The sequence below is a fragment of the Rattus rattus genome, chromosome 10 (genome assembly GCF_011064425.1).
Source record: "Rattus rattus isolate New Zealand chromosome 10, Rrattus_CSIRO_v1, whole genome shotgun sequence".
In the NCBI taxonomy this organism is placed as follows: domain Eukaryota; kingdom Metazoa; phylum Chordata; class Mammalia; order Rodentia; family Muridae; genus Rattus; species Rattus rattus.
This window is the reverse complement of record NC_046163.1, coordinates 77,606,734-77,627,421: the sequence shown is the minus strand read 5'-3', so window position 1 is coordinate 77,627,421 and position 20,688 is coordinate 77,606,734. Positions and strand designations below refer to the sequence as shown.

At 36.4% G+C, this 20,688-nt stretch overlaps 1 protein-coding gene across 1 annotated transcript in view; it reads left to right on the top strand.

The window, feature by feature from the left end:
- The window catches only part of LOC116911635 (contactin-associated protein like 5-1), a 910,869-nt gene that overhangs the window by 619,013 nt on the left and 271,168 nt on the right, over positions 1-20,688 (top strand). The gene's annotated exons all lie outside the window — the stretch shown is intronic.

Below are 20,688 nucleotides of genomic sequence, written 5' to 3'. Positions count from 1 at the left end.
CTGATTCTTAGAACACTGGCAAGTATACCTCTTGGGCCCTGTTTAACCTTGATACCTTCTGTCAGCAGATGCATGGTGTCAGGCTGTTTCAGTCTGTGAATAATTTTCTCCACCATTTGGCTGAAGTAGTGTGCCAGGTTGCTGCACTGTGAGTATCATCAGTCATATACCTCAGGTGGTTCTTGTGGTGAATATGCAGTTCCCTAGCTTTTTCTTCCATTGTATGAACATCTCAGATCATATTATCCTGATATTTATAAAACTTTCCTCCCTCTTCTCTCTATCTCTCTATTTTTTATGTCTACTGACTCTCGGTGTCTCTTTTTCTGTTTCTCTGTCTCTCTTACTCTCTCTGTCTCTTTCCCACTCCCCCTCTCAGTCTATGAAAAACAAACAAACCAAACTATTATAAGCACTTTTCCCTGATAGCCCACCTCACTCTCTCCCCAATGATAGTGTTATATATAGCTAGCTAGCTATATACAGCTAACCATCTCCCTTTCCTTAGTTCCAGTGTTATTGCGCATTTCCCTTGGAGCATATCATTGCCTTCTACAGCAATGCATTCCTCAAGTAGTGTTGTGTCAAAAATGCATGGGAAAAGCAACTTAGGCAAGGATTGATTTGGGATCACAGTTTAAGGGTCCATCATGGCAGGAGTATGAGATGGTTACATGCATTCCCTCAGCAGTTAAGAATCAGAGACAGGTGATTCTCATTCTGTAGTTGATCCTTCACCATTTTATGAAATCTGAGATATCCACTTATACCACAGTAATGGCCACATGAAGTTCTTTCTATTTCAGTTAACACAGTCTAAACACCATTTCACTGACATGTTCAGAGACTTGTCTACTAGATCCTGACACTATTAGCCACTAGAAACAATAAAGGATTTAAAGAGTAACATTGAACTTGTCTTTCTTTTTCTAAAAAAGATCCAGCTATTTTCTTCATAATGCATATTTCCACAAAGACTGGAAAATCAAGTATTAAGCTTGTGCATATCATGTTGAGGATTTTTTTCAATGAGCACAGTGAAGTGCTCATTTCTCATGTGTATGTATGGCTGAATTATATGTTCAGTGAAGCTTGCTCTGATGCAAACCCAAACCATTAAAATTCCTCTGATTGTTGTTACTTTCCTCTACTTCTCCCACTTGTGAGAATTGCCCCATGATATCAAGACACTCCCTCATTTACTCTATTCTAAAACAGAGCAAACAGACTTAAATCACATGTGTAAATTCAGAGCCAATGACAAGGTCATTTTTAAGACTTCTTTGAACATCATTTTCTTATTAGATTATATTCTTCCAAGAATCTACTCTCAGACCCTGTCTTCAGAAATGACTTGACTTTTTTTGGGGGGGGGGGAGGGCAGTTTGTGGTTACTTTTAACATCTTAATGTTGATTTGGGAATTTTTACTTGGCCACTAGTCAATACGCAGACTTATACTTGTTTCACCCTTTAGATTTTATTTTTGCAAGTAGTTAAAATAGTTTAATGTTAAAAATGATGGAATAGTAACAGCTACAATTGAGGGCATTTTTAGTCAATCATCTTTGGAAATACCATCACTGACACATCTACATATATATTTTATTGATCACTTAGTTATGTATTAATCTGAGAAAGGTAAAAAGAATAATTAAAATCGTGCACACAATGTTTGATCAGAGAAATCTCCCTCTTTTGTTGCCATCAATCCATTCCTATTTATCATATATATATATATATATATATATATATATATATTACTTTGTCCTTATTTCATGTGTTCATTTTATTTCTTATTGTAGCACAATAAGTAGTATCCTCTTTTTCTGTGTCAGTTACTTCCATTGCTCTATTAATAGTATATAGTAGAATTCTGTTTTGATCAATTTAAATGCCACATATATTATTTCCTGTTGCATCCTTATATTTCACTATGTCAGCTATGTACACTTGGTTCACTCAGGCATCTGGTGATGGATATATACCTTTTGCAATGTAGCTTTTTCTTTCTTTTATTGGATGTTTTTAATTTACATTTCAAATGTTATTCTATTTCCCGGTTTCCCAGATATAAGACCCTTATCGCATCCCCCACCCCTTCTTCTATAAGGGTGTTCCCCTCCCATTCCATGTCTTCCTTCCACCCCCCCCCACATTCCCTTACACTGGGGGATCCAACCTTGGAAGGACTGAGGGCTTCTCCTTCCATTGGTACCATATAGGCCATCCTCTGCTACATGTGCAGCTGGAGGCATGGGTCAGTCCATGCATATAGTTTTGGGTACTGGTTTAGTCCTTGGGAGCTTTGGATGGTTGGCATTATTGTTCTTATGGGGTTACAAGTCCCTTCAGCTCTTTTAATTCCTCCAATGGGGGTCCCACTCTCAGTTCAGTGGTTTGCTGTGAGCATTAGCCTCTGTATTTGACATGTTTGGCTGTGTCTCTCAGAGACATTTATATCTGTTCTTGCCAGTATGTACTTCTTACCTTCATCCATTTTATATAGTTTTGGTGGCTGTATATATATGGGCCACATATGGGGCAGGCATTGAATGGCTGTTCCTTTAGTCTCTACTCCAAACTTTGTGTCCATATCCCCTTCTATGAATATTTTTGCTCCCCCTTTTACGTAGGAGTGAAGCATCCACACTTTGGTCATCTTCCTTGAGTTTTATGTGGTCTGTAGATTGCATCTTGATTTATTTGAGCTTTAGGACTGATATCTGCTTATCAGTGAGAGCATACCATTTGTATTTTTCTGTGATTGAGTTACCTCATTCAGGATGATATTTTCTAGTTCATTCCATTTTCCTATAAATTTCATGAAGTCATTGTTTTTGATAGCTGAGTAGAATTATGTTGTGTAAATGTACCACATTTTCTGTATCCATTCCTATATTAAAGTGCATCTGGGTTCTTTCCAGCTTCTGGCTATTAGAAATAAGGCTGCTATGAACATAGTGGAGCATGTTTCTTTGTTGTATGTTGGAGCATGTTTTGGGTATATGCTAAGGAGAGGTATAGCTGGATCTTCAGGCATTGCAATGTCCAATTTTCTGAGGAACCTCCAGACTGATTTCCAGAGTAGTTTTACCAATTTGCAATCCCACCAACAATGGAACAATGTTCTTCTTTCTCCACATCCTTGTCAGCATCTGTTGTCACCTGAGTTTTTGATCTTAGACATTCTGAGTAGTGTGAGGTGTATTCTCAGGGTTGTTTTGATTGGCATTTCCCTGATGACTAAGCATGTTGAACATTTCTTTAGATACTTCTGAGCCATTCAATGTTCCTCGACTGAGAATTCTTTGATTAGCTTTCTACCCAATTGTTTAAGAGTGTTATTTTACTCTGTGGAGTCTAACTTCTTATATATTTTGGATATGAGCCCTCTATCAGATATAGGATTGGTAAACATCTTTTCCCAATCAGTTGGTGGCCATTTTGTCCTAATGACAGTGTCTTTTGCCTTACAAAAGCTTTGCAGTTTTATGAAGTCCCATTTGTCTATTATTGATCTTAGAGCATAAACCATTGGTGATTTGTTCAGAAAATTTACTCCTAGTGCCCATGTAATCATAACTCTTCCACACTTCGTCTTCTATTAGTTTGAGTGTATCTGGTTTAATGTGGAGGTCCTTGATCCACATGGACTTAAGCTTTGTACAGCATGATAAGAATGGATCTATTTGCATTCATCTACATGCTGACGCCCAGTTGAATAATCACCATTTGTTGAAAATGCTATTTTCCGCCATTGGATATTTTTAGCTCCTTTGTCAGAAATCAAGTGACTATACTTGTGTAGATTCATTTCTGGATCTTGAATTCTATTTCTTTGAACTTCCTGCTTGTCTCTGTAACAATACCATACAATTTTTGTCCCTATTGTTCTGTAATACTGCTTGAGGTCAGGTATGGTGATTCCCCCAGAAGTCCTTTTATTGTTAAGGATAGTTTTCACTGTCCTGGGTTTTGGTTATTGCAAATGAATTGCAAATTGCTGTTTCTAATTCTATGAAGAATTGAGTTGGAATTTTGATGGGGAATTCATTCAATATGTAGATTGCTTTTGGGAAAATGGCCATTTTTACTATATTAATCTTGACAATCCATGAGCATAGGAAGTCTTTCCATTCTAAGATATTCTTGAATTATTTTTTCAGAGACTTGAAGTTCTTGCCATACAGATCTTTCACTTGCTTGGTTAGAGTCACATCAAGGTATTTTATATTATCTGGGACTATTGTAAAGGGTGTCATTTTCCTAATTTCTTTCTCAGCCTGTTTAGCCTTTAAATAGAGGAAGACTACAGATTTGTTTGAGTTAATTTTATACACAGCCATTTTGCTGAAGTTGTTTATCAGGCTTAGTAGTTCTGTGGTGGCACTTTTGGGGTCACTTATGTATATTATCATATCATCTGCAGATAGTGATATTTTGACTTCTTCCTTTCCAATTTGTATCCCTTTGACCTTCTTTCATTGTCTGATTGCTCTGGCTAGGATTTTGAGTACTATATTGAATAAGTAAGGAGAGAGTAGGCAGACTTTTCTAGTCCTTGATTTTGGTGGGATTGCTTCAAGTTTCTCTCCATTTAGTTTAATGTTAGCTACTGGTTTGCAGGATATTGCTGTTACCATGTATAGTTATGGATCTTGAATTCCTGACCTTTCCAGACCTTTTATTATGAAGTGATGTTGAATTTTCTCAAATGCTTTCTCAGCATCTAATGAAATGTTCATGTTGTTTTTTTCTTTGAGTTTGTTTATATAGTGGATTACATTGATGGATTTCCATATATTGAAAGATCCGTGCATCCTTGAAATGAAGCCTACTTGATCATGATGGATGACAGTTTTGATGTGTTCTTGGATTTGATTTGCAAGAATTTTATTGAGTATTTTTGCATCAATGTTCTTAAGGGGAATTGGTCTGAAATTATCTTCATTGGGTCTTTGTTTGGTTTAGGTAGAGGCGTAATTGTTCCTTCATAGAAGAAATTGGGTAGGGCTCCGTTTGTTTCTATTTTGTGGACTAGTTTGTACAGTATTAGTATGAGGTTTCTTATAAAGTTCTGATAAAATTCTGCACTAAACCCATCTGGTCCTTGGCTCTTTTTGATTGGGAGACTTTGAATGACTGCCTCTATTTCTTTAGGAGTTACGGGGTTGAGTAGATGGCTTATCTGATCCTTATTTAACTTTGGTATCTGGTATTTGTCTAGAAAATTGTCCATTTCCTCCAGATTGTTCAGTTTTATTGATATAGGCTTTTGTAGTAAGATTTGATGATTTTTTAAAAATTTCCTCAGATTCTGTTATCCTGTTTCCCTTTTCATATCTGATTTTGTTTATTTGGATACACACTCTGTGCCTTCTGGTTAGTCTTGCTAAGGGTTTATCTATCTTGTTAATTTTCTCAAAGATCTAGCTCCTGGTTTTGTTGATACTATGTATATTCCTTTTTGTTTCTGCTTGATCAATTTCAGCTCTGAGTGTGATTATTCCCTGCCTTCTACTCCTCTTGGGTGTATTTCCTTCTTTGTTCTAAAACTTTTCGGTGTTTTTTTTCTTTTCTTTGTTTGTTTGTTTTGTTTTTTGTTTTGTTTTGTTTTGTTTTTTGTTTTTGTGTGTGTGTTTTGTCTTTTTTTTTTTTTTGTTTTTTTTCTTTTGTTTGCTTGTTTTTTGGAGGAACTCAGTGCTGTTTTTCTCTTAGCACTGCTTTCATTTTGTCCCACATGCCTTCATTTCAATTAAATTCTCAATAGTCTTTAATTTCTGTCTCTATTTCTACTCTTAAAAAGTTATCATTGAGACAAGTTATCATTATTCAACTTCCATGTATATATGGACTTTCTGTCATTTTTGTAGTTATTTAAGAGCAACCTTAGTCTGTGGTGATCTGATAGCCTGCATGTGAATAATTTTATCTTCTTGTATCTTTTGATGTCTTTTTTGTGACTGATTATATGGTCAATTTTGGAGATGGTACCATGAGGTTGAAAAGAAGTTATATTCTTTTTGTTTTAGGATCAAATGTTCTTTAAATATCTGTTAAGACCATTTGGTTCATAACTCCTGTTAATTTCTCTATGTCTCTGTTTAATTTCTGTGTCCATGATCTATCCAACTTTTTGATAACTTTTTGTTGAAAGTCAATTTGAACAGATACTAGAATGGCTACCCGAGCTTATTTCTTTGGACCATATGCTTGGAAAGTTGTTTTCCAGCTGTGCACTCTGAGGTAGTATCTGTCTTTATCTCTAAGGTTTCTTTCGTATATGAGGCAAAATGCTGTTTCCTCTTTAGATATCCAGTCTGTTAGTCTGTGTCTTTTTTACTGGAGAATTGAGTCCAATGATGTCAAGAGATATTAAGGAATAGTGATTTTTGCTTCTTGTTATTTTTGTTGTTAAACATGCAATTATATTTGTGTGTGTTTCTTTTTTTGGTTTTGTTGCAAGGAAATTACTTTCTTGTTTTTTCTAAGGTGTAGTTTCTCTTCTTGTGTTGGAGTTTTCCATCTATTATCCTTTGTCAGCCTAGATTTGTAGAAAGATATTGTGTAAATTTGATTTTGTCGTGCAATATTTTGGCTTCTCCATCTGTGTTAATTGAGAGTTTTGCCTGATATAAGTAGTCTAGACTGGCTTTTGTGTTCATTAGCTTATGTATGACATCTGCCCAGGATCTTTTGGCTTTCATAGTCTCTGGTGAGAAGTCTGGAGTAGTTCTGATAGGTCTGCCTTATGTGTTATTTGACCTTTTTCCCTTACTGCTTTTAATATTCTTTTTTTATTTGTTTGTTTGTTTTGTGCATTTGGTGTTTTGACTGTCATGTGACAAGTGGGATTTCTTTTCTCATCCAATCTATTTGGAGTTCTGTAGGCTTCTCATATGTTTATGGACATCTCTTTCTTTAGGTTAGGGAGTTTTCTTCTATAATTTTGTTGAAGATATTAACTGGTTCTTTAATTTGGGAGTGTTCACTCTCTCCTATACCTATTATTCTTAGGTTTGATGGTCTTATTGTGTCCTGGATTTCCTGTATGTTTTCAGCTAAGAGCTTTTTTGCATTTTATATTATCTTCAATGGTGGTGTTGATGTTGTCTATGGTATCTTCTGCCCCTGAGATTCTCTCTTCTATCTCTTGTATTCTGTTGGTGATGTTTGTATCTATGACTCCTGATCTCTTTCCTAGGTTTTCTATCTACAGTGTTTTCTCCCTTTTTGCTGTCTTTATTGTTTCTATTTCCATTTTTAAATCCTGGATGATTTTCTTCAATATTTTCCCATTTGCTTGTTTTTTTTCCTGTAATTCATTAAGGGGTTTTTGTGTTTCCTCTTTAATGGCTTCTGTTTGCTTACTTGTGTTGTCCTGTATTTCTCTAAAGGACTTATTTATGTCCTTCTTAAAGTCAACCATAAAATGTGATTTTGAATCTAAATCTTTTTTTTCCCGTGTGTTTGGATATCCAGTATTTGCTTTAGTGGGAGAACTGACTGTGATTATGCCAAGTACTCTTTGTTTCTGTTGCTTAGTTTCCTGTGCTTGCCTCTTGTTATCAGGTTTTCTCTGGAGTTAGCTTGTCTTGCTTTCTCTGATAGTGGCTTGACACTCCTGTATGTGTCAATACTCCTGTAGACCTTACGGCTTTTTGTCAGCTCTGAGAACAGAGACCTGATCTTGGGTTTGTTTTATCTGAAGCCTCCAGTTGAGTTACTTTGTGCAGAAGAGTTCATCTTACCTCTGCTCTCAGATGTGGAGGTGCTCCTGGTGACTGACTCTCAACTCTTGGAGCAGACATAAACGAAATGGTCCTGGCCTTGACTGCTCCTAGGTTTCTGCGTCCAGAGAGCACAGATATCACTAGGTGATTTCCTGTTGGGTCGTGAATGTGGGCCGAAAATGGTTTTTCCTCTGAGTTCTCAAGAATGTCTGCATTTCTGAGGGTCCAGCTACTTCTTTCATGGGATTTGGGAGCAGGGAGATGTGGGACTGGTACAGTTCAATTCTGGGCACAGCAGAAACCAGGAGATTCGTTCTGCTGTCTTCTCCTATATTCCTGTATCTAGGGGCACTAAGCAGTTTCCTCTTGAGCCAGGAATGTGAGCAGAAGTGGGCATAAGTAGTGGTTTCTCCTAAGGTCTCAGGATTTTCCACACTTCTGGTAGTTCAGCTCTCTCCCCCATGGAATTGCTAATGTAACTTTATTTGTAATAGGTAACTGTCAAGAATATAAGCAAACATTCTTCAAAGACCAAATGTCACATTCTAACTGATTTAGAGATCTATTACTGAAATCAGCAAATTTCAGAAATGAATGTTGATCTGTTAGCTTGGGAGTCAGTGTATTTCTACTTTGGTGCTGATAAGGGGGATGGTTACTGTTAGTTGTCACCTTGACAAGATCTAGAATCATCTACGAGTCAAGCTTCCAGGTGCGCCAGTGATTAATTGGTTAGTTTAGGTTAGTTAGGTATGGCTATGGGAGATTTTCTTGATTAGGTTATTGAGGTAAGAAAGATCATCTACATCTACTATGGGCTACTTCAAACTTAGATACTGGGCTATGTAAAAAGGACAAAATGAGCTAAGCAAAAGTACTGATCATGCTCTGTTTCCTGATTGTCTATGCAATGTGATCAGATATGTTACACTCTTACTCCCGTGGCTTTCTACAGTTCTGTATTAGGGCCTTGAAATGTGATCCAACATAAACTCTTCTTCCCTTAATTTACTTTTGTCAGGATATTTTATCATGACACATACTGTGTCATGTAACAGAGACAACGTCATTTATGTTGTGACAGGTTTGGGGATAGGAGTGTCGGTTGAAATGTGAATTAATTCTACTAACTCTGAACTTTCCTCTTTCTAAGTTTCTCCAGAACCAGAGCATAGACAGACAGACTTACAGTTAGAAACAGCTGTGTTCAGGATGTGAGATAGTTTAGTCAAGAGCAGCTTGGCATGCAGGTGTGAGGAGGAATGTTTAGATTTGCAGAATTTATATGAATAGCCCAGCAGATTTGATGGTCCATTTGTAATTCCAGTATATAGGAGACAGATATACAGGATCAGTAGAAAAACGTGTTAGGTAGAATAACTTAATTGGTAAATTCCAGGTCCAGTGAAATACCTCCCAGAGGAGAAGAATGATGATACAAGCTATTAAAAAAATGTTCACTTACACACATATGTACACTTATATTTACATACATGCAATACAGAGAGAAATGCAAATAATAAGAGACAGAGACAGATAGGCTTACAGACAGATACAGAGAGAGAAGGAGAAATGGGGACAAGAATCCTCTTTTTGGGTCTTAGAAAAGCAAGTGTAAATAGTGTCCTTTGCCTTTGGTTCTGTCTCAGAAGTCATCCTGGTGTGATATTGACATCTTTCCATATCTAAACATAGGTTTCTGAAACACTATTCTAAGGCCTTGGGTTATAAATTCAGAGATGTTATAATCTTTAATCTACATGGTAAAGTGTGAAGGAGGGATCATTTTATATTTTTATTTGTAGAAAGAAAAGGTTGGGAAATATGAAGGCTTGATGTGATCAGCACTCAACAGTGAAAGTGACACATGTTGGAATTGAAGGTAACTTTGAGCAAGTTACCAGGTTCTTCTCCAGACTGAACCTAAGTAATATCTAAAAGTCGTAGTAACTAAAAGCTTCTATGACCTCACAGAAACTTCTACGACAAGGACTACAAATATGGTTCAGTTGATGGAGTACTTACCTAATTTTCAGGAAACCCTGTGTACCATGCCTTGGATTACACAAATCAAACAGTGAAAAGATAAATCTGGGACTAGCACTAAAGAGATAGACTCAGGAAGCTCAGCAATTCGTGGTGACTCTTGGCTATACAAGCAGTTTAATGAACAACCAGTTAGCTTAGTGAGTAAAAGCACTTGCTAAATTTGATGGCCTATGTTCAATCACTTTGATGTTATAAATGCATTGTGGGTACCTATACATGTCTCCAAACACAAATGTGTATGCACTATCTATCTATCTATCTATCTATCTATCTATCTATCTATCTATCTATCTATCTAGGCTTTTGAGACAGATTTTCTTTGTGGCTCTGGTTGTCTGAGAATTCATTATGTAGACCTGTCTGGGCTTGAACTCACAGATATTTGCCTGACTCTGACTCCTAAGTGCTGGGATTAAAGGAATACATTACTATGGTTTATCTGATTTATTTTTTTATTTTGTCAGTAGGAAAGTTTGTTTGTTTCTATGTACATGTACCCCAGACATACCTGTTAACATTGAAGACCAGAAGAAGATAATAGATCCCCTGAAATTGAACTTCAGGTGGTTTCAAACCTCCTTGTTTATGTTCTCAATAATATCTGAAGCTGATAGCAAGAGCTTATCTCTACTGAGCCATCACCTCATCCTGCTTAGACAAGACCCTGATAAGGGTCTCAAGAGAAAAAGAAAATAAACACTTGTAAGACCATACTATAAAGACCATTCAGAAGAACAGCATCACTCTTCTCTTTTCAGAAAATAATTTCTTATTTGACTTTAAAGTTTTCCTCTCTCTTTGCATGCTACATAGATAAAACATTGAATATCAATGGGGAAATTAACTAGTACTAGACCTGAGTCCTACATGTTTAGTGTATCAAATATATACATCAATGAGAAAGTAAATAAAAAATTGTTTGAATGAGTCACTTTTCTAGATAGGGTCTCATGTATCCGCACTGGCTTTGGGCTCACTCTGTAGCAGTGTATAATTGTAAACTCCCAATCCTTCTGATTCCCCATTTAAAGTAAAAAGAACACTGGGATTTACCACCATATCCAGTTTATGTAGGATTGTGTATAAAACACAGTTCTTCTTTGATGTTAAGTAAGCATATCTCAACTAACCCTCAGCACCCATGCACTCAGGGCCTACAGAATTCAGAAGGTTACTTGGTGACCCTCTAAAATGATACCTGTCAATCCTAGAAACATTATATTTCTTTTAAAACAGAGATACAAAAATCTATTCAGTATATGTGGAATATGATCATCTAATTTGTTGGAACATAAAAATAGATTACCCAGATGTCCTTGATCATGCCTTCCACATTAAAGCAAGAGAAAAAGAAAAATTGTTCCTCAAAAAGCCACATAAACTATAAAGGCAACAGTGAACTGAGAGGATAAATCACAGTTAAGTAGGGTGCCTGGAAGTTGTAAATGTGGCCATCATAGACAGAAGATAGAGTGATGATTGATGTGATATGATGTACATCACAGCTAATGCAAGGAGGGCAGTGGCCTGGAACTGTTCACGCATCCTACCACAAACCTGGAAGCTCTGATCTAAAAACAGTTGCCTGCGGTAGGTTCAATAGACAGGGATGCATTTTTCTCTGAGCAGGTACACTTGCATTCTTGGGAGAGAAAACAGCTTTTGGCAGAAGCTTTTAAAGGAGGTAGAAATTGCTTCACATCCAGTTGTCATCCATCCCATTTAAAATGTTGAAGGGAAGGTAGGTTCTATAGCATAGGTTCCTGGACTTGTTTGTAACCATAAAATGATCTGGATTTAACTGGAATCTGTTCTAATGTTTCTCTATTCATATTTGCTTTTGGTATTTGGTATTTTGGGTCTTCTCTCTGTGTTTTGGTGAGTTTTTCAAGCATTAATTTTTCAGACTCAACTCTAATTTATTAATATTATGCATTTTTCTTGTAGTCTTATTTCATTACTTTCTATCCTAACCCTTATTATTTCTTCCTGGGATTGAGATTGACTTCTTGTTTTTCTAAAGATTTAAGAGGAATTATTAGGTTGTTTACTTCAGATCTCACTTTATAATATGAGTACTTATCACTATACAATTTGCTCTAAGAACTGAAAGACTTAATTGTGTCCCAGAGCAACTAGTAGGTTATACCTTTGATTTTGGTTGTTTCTATGGATTTCAAACATTTGTCCTCTGATTTATTCAAAATTTTCACTGATTTGATTAATGAAAATATATTTATGTGTGAAATAAACATTAGGTTTTATTTTTATATTTTTACATTTATGTGACAATATTAATCGAAATGAATAACCTATTCTGACTTACTGAGGAAACAGCTCCATGATTGAAATTTATACCATGAAAACATTAGGGACTGAGTATGTATCTCTAGAACTCATATAAATGCCAGTGGTCATGGTGGCCCACCTGTACCACTAGATTGGAAAAGCAGCAAGAAGGGAACTGATGACCAAAAATAGTTATATGGAGAAAACTGGCTTTTATTGAGAAAGAGTGATCAAAGATGATACCCAACATCAACTTCACACCTCCACATGTATGAGCATATATGGGCACCTTAACCTCTGACCATATTTGCAAATACATAATACATAGATACATGCATACATACATGAAGGTGGAAAAGAAAGGCATATACATTGTCTCTCAGAATATTTAGATTCTATAGTCTCTTGGGCTGTTGGGTTCTACTTTTTTTCCTGTAACCTCTTCAGATGCCCCTGGAATAGTATTAACAGAGTGGCTTCCTAGCTTAATTGTTGAAAAGGAGTCAAACAACGTGGCAACTGTTAGGGTAAATTCCTAGTCTGACTGACTCTATACGTTAGGCCAATATGTGTGTACTCGAAGCATTGGTCACTAGACTGCCCATTTAAAAGACTAGTAGACTGGAACTTGGGGAGCTGATCTACTTCATCCAGAATCTGGTGGGTAGTAGAGCAAGTGCTGGAATCTAGATCAGCGATTTTTGGGTTAAATTGAGAAACAAAGCATAAACATAACAAATTAAATGAACATCAACTCAGAAGGATGGCAGACACCAGAGTACTGACATAAGTAGATGGTGAATATGTGGTAGAAATAGTACTTCTGAGGCTATGTAAAGTTTCTTTGCCCTTAGCATTGAAAATTCAATTTGTCAACATGTATAACTGCAGCAAAAGTGACCACTGAGAACTTAATATAGATATATTTCATTGTAATTAAAGTATAAGTAAATTGTCAAACTGATTGAAAGAATATACGTACCCCACTACAGTGATTTCAGTTCAGTTAAGCAGGATATTGAAAACCTGTAGATTTCTATTCCTTTCAAGCATTGTTACAGAAAAATACAGTGTTTTTTTTCTTCTTCTCAGCAAGGAGACAAATATGTTTGCAGAATATAACTTTTATACTCAGAGTTATTTCTTATCTTTCTTTCCTTAATAATAATACCAATCAGATTTAATTGGAGAAAAATCTGAAGGAATATTAAATTACAGTTCTGTATATAAACAATTTACAGCTTCTGAAATGATAGCCAAAGAAACCAAGTAGAATATCTAGAAACAGGTTGTGTGGAACCAACTGGAACAGTTAAAAGAAACAGTTTTACAACAGAGAAGAACAGAGTGAGAATACTATAGACCATCCTGTGATGACTAATTAACATGCTCTTTCTGCAATATCTTATTTCCTTTTGATGTTTTGTGTGTGTGTGTGTGTGTGTGTGTTTGTACATGTGTTCATGTGTGCAAGAATGTGTGTAAGTCAGAGGATAATATCAAATGTTATTTCTCAAGTTTTATGTCACAAAGTCACTCAAAAGCCTGGAGTTCATGGATTTGGCTAGCTTAGCTAGTAGGAGACCCCTGGGAATCAGCTGTTTTCTCTTCCACTGTGATGGAAATAGAAGCACATACTACAGCATCTAGTTCTTTCACACAGTTGCGGTTCCCCAAACTCAAATTCTCATACTTGAGTAGCTAGGAACTGACCCACTAAGACATCCCTTCATCTCATTAAGGCAGGTTTTGGTGTTATAACAAACAAGTAGAAATATTAGTCATTCTTACTTGGTTGATTTCAGTCGTGAGTTTGATTATCTCTAGCTGCCTACTCCTCTTGGGTATATTTGCTTCTTTTTGTTCTAGCTTTTGTGTGTGCTGTCATGCTGTTAGTTTATGCTCTCTCCAGTTTCCTGGATATTTTGGATTAAAAGTGTTTTGCATTTTACATTTTCTTTGACAGTTGTATTAATGTTTTCTGTGGTATCTTTGGCCCCTAAGATTCTTTCTTCTATCTGTTGTATTCTGTTGTTGATGCTTGTGTCTATGACTGCTGATTGCTTTCAGAGTTTTTTTTCCCTTCAGGGTTGTCTCGCTTTGTGATTTCCTTATTGTTTCAATTTGCATTTTTAGATCCTGGATTGTTTTGTTCAATTCCTTCACCTATTAGGTCTGTCTTTCTGTACTACTTTAAGGGAATTCTGTGATTCCTATTTAAGAGCTTCTACTTATGTACTTGTGTTGTCCTGTAATTTTAAGGGAGTTATTGATGTCCTTCTTAAAGTCCTCTGTAATCGTAAATGAGATTTGTTTTTAAGTCCAAATCTTGCTTTTCAGGTGTGATTTGAAATCCAGTATTTCTTTGCTGGCAGATCTGGGCTCTGATGATACCAAACAGTCTTGGTTTCTGTTGCTTAGGCTCCTGTGCTTTCCTCTGCCCATCTGGTTACCTCTGGAGTTACCTGGTCTTGCTGTCTCTGAGTGTCTTGATTCTCCTGTAAACTTGTGTGTCAGCACTCCTAGAGACTGACTTTCTCCCAGTGAGATCTGGGTACAGAGAACTGTGTCACAGGGTCATCTCCATGTACAGGTGTAAACTGGAATTATTTTCTCCCAGACTTTCCTGCATTCCTGTTTCCTGAGGTCTCCAGGTGGGTTCGTCTTGGGCCAGGAATGGGAGTAGAAGTAGTGGTCTCCCCTGTGCTATCAGTGTTTTCCACACTTCTGAGAGTCTGTTCTTTCCCCATGGGATCTGTTTACATAGAGCTGTGGAGCCAGATCAGCTATGGGGCAGGTGGAAACCAGAAGGATCCTGTCCCTGACTTCTCCTAGTTTCCTGTGTCCCAGAAGCTCTAGGCAGGCTCCTCTTGGGCCAGGAATTTGAGCATAAGTGGTGGTGTCCCCTGAACTCTCAGAATTGTTCACACTTCTGAGAATCCATCTCTTTCTCCCATGGGATCTGGGCACACAGAATTGTGAGCCTGATGACCTTTTAATACTTGAAGCACACATTTTCTATTTTTTTACTTGATAAGCTTGCTATGCTCGAAGAAAACCTCCTTCACAAGAGTAAGCCAGAGGACAAAGTCTATATTGAACATTTCTGAGGCTTTATTTGATAATCCAACACATCTGATCCTCTTCAACTTAGCCTTATCCTCAATCAAAACCAGCTACATGCTTACCCAGCACATCATAACTACCATCTCCAGGCAACATACTAATGCTAAAGTTCCTCTCCTCTGGAGCAATTATAGCCAGTTCTGCATGATTCAAATCATCCTCAGGACGAATGTTTTCCACATTCCTACCAGGATGGTCCATTAAGCCCCATTTAAAGCACTCCACTGCTTCCCTAATCCAAAGTCAACAAATTCACATTCCTCTAAACAAACACATGGTCAGACTTATTATAGCAATACCAACTGGTAACAACTTCTGCCATTGGGTTTCCATTGCTTTGACAAGATACCATTACCAAAAATACTTCTTTAAGGGACAGTGTTTTATTGGAATTAGCTTATAGTTTCAGTATCTTAATCCATTATCATCATAACAGGAAGTATGACAGCATCTACATAGACATGGTGCTGGAGAAGCAGTTGAGATTCCTATATCTTGATCTGACTGCAACCAAGAAAGTCTGACTGTTCTGCACTGGGCTGAGCTTCAGAGCCTATCTCCACAGTTATACAATTCCTCCAATAAGGCCACACTTATGCCAATAAGATCACTACTCCAACTAATACCACTTCCTATGGGCCAAGCATATTCAAACTTCTACAATCTCTTCTGAGTCTGAAGGCAATTTCTTAATTAATACCCACTCCCTGTAAAGTAAAAACTAAAAATAAAAATATAATACATACAATGGCACAGAGTATATATTATGATTTTAAAAGGAAGGGGTGGGAAAATAATGAATATTGAACTAGACCATGGCAGAAACCTAACAGGACAAACTCCAAATCCTACAGTCACAAGTTTGATTACAATTTTAGCTTTGCTATGGCAACATGAAGCTCTGTTTTCATCAGATTCTACTGCCTATGTTCAGCTCTCTTGGGAAAATATTCCATTGTTCTAGCACCTCTAATATTTTGAAATACTCATCTTAATCTAGTCCTTATTTTGTGGCTTTAAGAATGGCCTCTGTGGCATCTTCCCTCTCAGCTATTTTATGAATGAACTTCTATATAACACTTTCATCTCAATAGTTCTCTTTAGTAAAGAAAGAAGTATTCACAATACCTTTGCTTCTGTATCCTTCATAACACTAAAATAAGAAATACACAGATGATAGTACTAAGTTACCCTTGCTACTTGTGATAGAGCCTGATCTCATTGAATAACATTTGACATGCCTTTCTTTATTGTTGCCTTTTAAGAACAGAAAACTCCTTAGACCAGCGGTTCTTATCATTCCTATGCTGCAACCCTGAGTGTTGTGGTAATCTTAATCATAAAATTATTTGCATTGTTACTTCATAACTATAACTTTGTTACTCCCATGAATGTTCCCTTTGCCAAAATATCACAAGAATAATGTGTATCCCTCTGAAACTTATTGAGATGAGCCTCCATACTCTACATGGGACTTAGCACGTACAATCTTCCAAACTCCCACTAGGATGTTCCATTCACCATTCAATTATTTTCTAGTTCAAAATTTCATGTCTTCATATTCCTCCAAAAAAGCACAGCAAGGCATTTCAAAACAATATTCTATTTCCTGTTCCCAATTTATTTTAGCATCAATTACTTTTCTGTTGCTGTGCTAACCAACATGACCAAGGCAACTTACGAAATAAAGCAATTAATTGAGTTTATAGGTTTTGAGGATTAAAGACATAGCAGTCATAGCAATAGGGACATCTAAGATTTCATATCTCAAAACTGCCATCATAAGTCAGGAAGCTCACTCAGGATGGTGGGAGACACTATAAGCTTCATAGCCTACCCATGTGACATACCTCCACCAATGCCATATCTTTTAATCTACCCAAGGTGTTCTACCAAGTAATATGAAGACTATGAGGCCCAAACTACCATTAACAATCTTCTCAAATGCTATCAAACTTTTAGAAAAGCTGAAGAATATATTCTGTCATGTGTTTGTAACTGGACATGTAATAACTCAACATATCCTTGAATACAAGACATAATATTTCGAATATGCTAGAATATCTTGGAACCCTGTCAGAAAACAGCTGAATGTTTTTCCAGTTCACATAATATTATATGGTGACATCTGTGAATAATGCTTTAGAACCTTATAACACATAGAGGGATCACTGGTGTAGATCTAGACACAGAAATTCCTCTTTCTTATTCCAAGTCACTGGACTGAATGATATCATATGCAAGTGAATATATTAATGATTTAATTGTATGACTATTGCTTTATTTTTTTTATGTATGGATGGCTGTTTGTTGGTATGTGGGTACATGTGTGTATTCAATCTGTGTGTATACATGTGGAAGCTAGAAGACAAATTTGGGTGCCATTCTTCAATCCATTTTTTTTTTTGATGTTACTCACCAACTTGGAACTGACTACATTTGCTATATTGACAGTTCAGGCCAGTGATCTCTAGGGATCTACCTATCCTTGCCCTCCACCTACCCCAGTTCTGGAACTAAAGCATCTACTACCATGCATACCCATTCCACACTCTGATAAGCAAAGCCATGTGGTCTTGGGTAAGTCAATAAAGACTCCTACTAGAACAGTAATAATGAAGAAGCTGTATCTCTAATCATGGGATTGAGTGAGGGTAGACAGTCAAAGTGATGGAAGAAACTCAACTTGGTAAAACAAGTAAAATCACCAAAATGTTTCAGGTCTCTGAGTCTGTCATCAAAAACTCGGTTGAAGAATTTGTAGATACACAGGAGAAAGCAACAGAAAGAGGCATGAGGGTATTACAGTGGGGTGGGCACTAGGAATGAAGAGTGGGGATGGTGTGAATAATCTGTCCTGCTAGCAACAATGAAGCTATAAGAACCTTGGTAAGCTTGTCCAATGAAGAAGATTCCAACCCCCTACTCTAAGGAATAGCATTCAGGTTCACTTTCAAATGTTGTACAAAGTTCTAATGCAGGAGTTCTCAACCTTTTGACATCTGATGTGGCAACGATCTCGATCTTATTCCCAACATCCACAGAATGCATGCAGCCTATTGGTGCCAATTGTACACGTGTGTGATGTAAATGTAATATATAAGTATATTAGTTACTCATTTGAATATTATGCAGCCTGTTATGTGCCCTTTATGATATATCATTAAAAATTATGATAGTATTGTAGGCATAATCTGAAAGATATGAATTTCACTGATGACATGGGACTTTGCAGTAATGATTTTGTCAGGACCCTGATACAAAAAAGTGCTAAGGAGCTGTGCTGTTTTATTCATTTTCTTACTTCTGATTGTGATATCTAACCAAAACAACTTTAGGAATGAAACATTTATTTGGCTGAGAGATGAAAGGTATAGTCCATCATTGGGAAAGCATGGCACTGAGAGACTGAGGAACCTGGTCCCATTGCATTGGTAGTAAGGAAGCAGGCAGAGAGGAATGTATGTTATTGCTTAGATCGCTGCTTTGTTTTTGTTCTGTCAAGGATTCTATCCTATGGAATTGTGCTGCTTCTTTTACAATGGAATTTCTCTCCAAAATAAACCTAATAAATCTAGATACTATAGTACAGGCATGCCCAAAAATCTATCTTTGATATGATTATTGTTTCTGTTATGTTGACAATGACAATTAGCTCTCACACACTCTGATACTAAAACATACAGAGAAATGTTCACTACTACATTGATAAAATCAACCATCTTGAATGTACAGATTCACAGATCCATTTTGATTTATGAGGTACTGCACAGATGAACCAACTAGGCATCAAGTTCACCTTGTTTGTATCGATACAGAACTATATAAAATGAATTTCACTAATTTGAATATCCCACAAGGAAAACCAGATGTGAGCATGGGCTTTAAGTCCTTATCTCTCTGCTTTTTCCTAAATCCATGCTGATAGCTAGGCTTTGAAGCCTATTGACTGAGCTCAGAGGAGCAATTTGGAGCACTGTATTGTTCTTTTATATCTTCTGAACATTGTGCATTGCTGAACATGGCACCAAAAAGCACTGAATACTAAACTGAATTATTAGAAAGTACTTCCTGTTCAAGATCTAAAGACAGAATGGGGAACATGTGCATACTTAAAATGAACATAACAGCCTGTGATACAGCTTCCTATTCCATCTCACCAAAGATAGAATATGATAGCATTAAAGTGATAAAATGAAATCACATGAAGAAATATACAAATTTGAGAAATCTACATCTATATAAGAAGAAATATCAAAACACTGATTGAGTAATGATGCATGAACTACCTTTAGAACCAGGTTAGATACATGGAAAATGAATATAAGTTAACTTCTAATAGATGATTAAATGACAGGTATGTGTTTGATAGATAGATAGATAGACAGATAGATAGATAGATAGATACATAGATGATAGATAAGTACATAGATATATAGATAATAGGTCACAGAAATTTAGTAGATGAAAGAAAATGCTGGATATATGATGAATAGAATAACCTTTTCCCTTGGTTATTACTCTTTGGTTTGTGATTGGACCTGTGATACCTGTAAAATTAATATGTAATGTTGGAAATATCTTCTAACACTGGGGCAATAACATCGCTCCAGCAATAATACTTTAGAAATAAAATATTCCCATGAATATCACAATCATTTCAAAGCTGTCCATTTTTATTCCTCATCTCATTTACTGAAAGATAACTCTTTTTAAAATTTTATTACATTTGTCCATGTTGACATTGTACTGACTAATTTCATACAAACTTGATACAAGCTAGTGTCCTCAGAGGGGAGGGATGCTCAATATAATTGAGAAAATGCCTTTATATTATTGCATTCTTGGCAAGTCTGTAGAATGTTTTCTTAATTAGTAATTGCTATGGGGAAGTCCATGATGAGTGGGGCATCCTTAGTCTGGTGGTGGTTTCCATAAGAAAGCAGATTGAGGAAGTCATGGGGGTTAAGCCACTATTCAAAAATTCTCCATGGCCTTTTTATTAACATCTGCCTACAAGTTCCAGCCTTGTTTGAATTCCTGTCCTGACTTCCCTTGATTATGAACAGTGGTATAGACCTGTAAGCAAAATCAACCCTTTCCCTCCATCTTGCTGTTTGGTTATGGACTTTTCTCAAAGCAAAATAAGGCATAACTAAGACAGATATTAAAATTTTTGGAGTCTCAGGTGAATATTTTTTAACAACCTTTGTAGTATGAATTTCTATCCTTTTATTTTAGGACTTAACACTTAATAGAATTAGTTTCTTCACTGAAGTATGGTAATATTTTAAAATAGCAAAGCACATGTTTTGCTGGGAACATGGTGGGTATTAATTAATTGGTTGGTAAACTATTCCCAGGATGATTCACAGTCATTGAGCATAATTTAATTGGGTGATATTAGAACTACTCCTAAGTCGGAAAATCTTAAGGAAATAAATAAAACCAAACCAAATCACTTCTTCCTTCTCTAATATACTGAGACA